Below are 3,526 nucleotides of genomic sequence, written 5' to 3'. Positions count from 1 at the left end.
TGTGTGAGTATAGCGTACTCACCAGTTAAAAGAAGGAACAAAGAAAGGATGAAATCCTTAAGTAATAAATGCTGCATTAAATCCTCTCTAGTAAATATTGTTGCTACAGTGGAGCTACAGACAGCTACAGAATGATTATTTAATGAATTTATTCAATATCCAACTTTCCTGATATACATTGTTTAATTTTAATTATTTCCTCCATAAATAATGTTTGCACCCAAAGCCTTAGTTACAGTGTTGAAAAAAATGTACATCTACTCCAAATAATAGTAATGCTACAGTCTCCCCCACCACTTTGAGAGTGTTTCTAATACCAGCCATGGCCATGTGAAAACCAAATGTCCATATTTTGTATCTGTAGTCTCGTGGAATCAGGTTAATGTGTCCTTTGAAGAGCTAACTCTCACCGTGAAGATAGAATGTAGGTTCTAATCCCCTAGGCTCAATCCTTAGTCTCTCACCGATCTCCACACATCAGCCCCATCCCCAGCACTGGCATCTGCAGTAAGTGTCGCTAGAACAGCACGGAAGTACACAAGCAATTAGGAGACAAACTCAGTGCTGTTTGCACTGCACACTCAGAGCCAGTGCAGGCTGCCTGTATGAGAATTGATTCCCCCATCTCCTGGATCACACTTCCCCAAGGCTCTTCTGCAGCAGAACTGCCTAAGCTCCAAAGACTTGTAGCTCTTTCAGCCAAAGCCATTACTCAAGACTTTACAAATGCCAAAGAGATGGCTGAGTCATGATGAATTCTGCTGTTATCAATACTCTGTGGTGACCCTAGGTAACTTTTTGGTTCAGCTCTATTCCTGATGCCCTTTGTCAAAACCCAAACTTCTTTCAGTTTTGCTCTTTGTGGGTTATATCTGAAAGATTAACAGTATCAAGAACATAATTGCAAAGAACAAGACATTTTAACCTTGGATTCTCATGACATGATTCAAATCCAGCTCAATCCCATTTATACCTGTGGCCCACAGGGCCAATGATACTGTTTAAGGATATATTGCATCATGGAAGTAAGCCTCAGTGTCTGTCTAACAGAGTAATGAGTTCATCACACTGATGTTTGGACGACCAAACAGTGGGAAACACTCTTCACAGAGTCTCCAGGACATTTATAATATTAAGTAATTGTACTTTTTGAATCCTAGAAGGTTCACAAAGGGCAATGGAAATTAACAATGTAGGAAGATGTAAGTAAAGAACAAAGTTATTGTCTGACCCTTCCTGCCAACACCTTCAGTGCTCTGAAGCTGCCAGACAAGATATCCGAGATGTGGTATCTTGGGGAGGCAACAGTGCATATTACAATTTACTTCCAATACCTAAGGTGTTAGTGCCACTGGAAGACTAAAATGTTGGTCGACTTAAATTTAGAAATAATTTAAGAACCTTAAACTTCTTTTAAAAATTATGTTAACTATTTTATTGGCTATAGTAGATCTTTTAAAATAGATAGATAGCTAATCAAGATAGTATAGACTCACAAGACTTTAGAAAACATTAACACTAACTAAAGGAGTAAACTCACCGAAGGCATTCATATCCAAACACAGGGACACACATTTACAATCCATGCATGCTTGCCTTAAACTCCATCACTCACATATGATCTATTTTTCAGTGGAAGCTAAATTTATGAAAAAGCACACGAACATAGTCTACTAGTTGCCTTTAAAAATTATTACTAGCATCATTGTCATTATTGATTATGACAAACAAAGCAGGAATTGGAAAAAAAAATAACTGTTTCACACAATTCTCTTGTATGAAGACCATAACATGTGACATGTCTCTTTTGTTTATACCCACTGAACAGAATTATTTCTTTTTTGTGATCACTGTAGCTTAAAAAAAATCTAATGACACCAAGATGCTTGAAATTCTGGAGTTGATAATGGAGGAGGGTAAGAGATCTCCAAGAAAAATATAGAGGGTATTCTAATGGCTGAAGAACTTTGCAAATACATAAAATTATTTGGCATGGCTTATGGAGTACCAGAAAGGCAAAAGGGATCGCAGTGGAAATAGTGTGTGTCTTTCAACTGCCTTTATGGGTAGCCATTTTGTGCTGGCCCCCAAAATGAGAAAAGCAATTATCTTTTATCTCGTGAATTATGCTTGATCCTTTTTTCTAGGGATACTATCTAAAAGAAAAAATTTCCTAAATTTTTGTATAATAATTTGTATTTCCCTGTGGTTATTTAATCAACTATTTATAAATTGCCCTATTCCATCATTCAAAATAATCAACCTGAATAATACTTCATCCTCTACGTTGGGGATTTCTGTACAGTTTAATCAACTGCTGCAAAATACAGACTTGCTTACATTTGTGTTTCTACTGTGTAAGATTTACTTTACTTTGAAGATAGAAGTGTAAGGTTCACTCTTAAATGTGAGTTTTCCATTTCCCATCAAAATATTGAAACTATTCCACTCTCACATTAGTACTTTTCTACCTCAATAACCTAGAAGTACGCTGTCCAGTATCCACCCCACTAATAAGTTTCTACAGGCATACAGAGTATTTGCCACCCATAGAATCACATGTAGATATTTATGCAGCCTTGCATTTAAAAATGCACTGGACTGATTTCTCCGCAGGGCTTGCTTGTCACAGTGCTGTTAACCCACCCTCTACAGTACAGTGTATCAAATAACTTTGCTTTGCATCATCAATTAGACAAAAAAAAACACTAACCAAAATACTTTGCCTTCCAAATTCTTAGCTGCCCCAGTGCTGAAATGCAGTGATGTGTAGAAAAGAAAACCCTCCTAACTCCTTGCCTGATAAATGAGTAGGGAGAATTTGACAGATCAGAACGAGATGAAGCAGCCTAAAACATTTGGCACCATGTACGCCTGGCATACAGCGACTGCCTGTCAAATGCCTATGACTCCATACAGCAGCGAGGGACCCTATGGAGCAGCAGATGGGCCATTAAGGTAGTATTAATGTAGATGCCATCAGTTTTCAGTTCTGACTAGGACATACTCCTTAGAACTATGAGCAGCTGCTGCCGTTCATTGTGACAGCTTCCTGCTAACTTTTGCCAACTGGCACAATCTGACTCTTTGTACCTGAGCTATTAAATGTGTGACTTCCACCATTTTATTCCTCCAGAGAATGCTTTTAATAATCCTCTAAAGAAAGAATGAAGCATTTATCACCAAAGTGAATATACATTCCATGCAGCTCCACTGTACAAGACGACCGCTCGGAGTTCTTTACACACTTCGTGCTAATGCTTCCTTATTAAAACGAAGCATGGATCTCCTCACATATACGAAAGTGCTAAATTGAAAATGATCACTCATATTAATTCTAAGTCTTTAATGGGATATTGATGTATTTAACTATTAACAAACTAGGACACTTTAATCCTTTGAAATATTTTCTCTACTAAGCAGATAAAATGCCACATACAATATGATAATAAATTAACAAACCAAAAGTGAATTATTTGGTTGTTCTTTAAGTACAGGTAAATATATATATTTCAAAAAGCTTTAG

Source organism: Cavia porcellus, unplaced genomic scaffold (genome assembly GCF_034190915.1).
Source record: "Cavia porcellus strain 051 isolate PalLab524CR breed Dunkin Hartley unplaced genomic scaffold, mCavPor4.1 scaffold_2, whole genome shotgun sequence".
NCBI classification, from domain to species: Eukaryota; Metazoa; Chordata; class Mammalia; order Rodentia; family Caviidae; genus Cavia; species Cavia porcellus.
The sequence above is the reverse complement of the archived record's forward strand: the minus strand, read 5'-3'. Positions refer to the sequence as shown.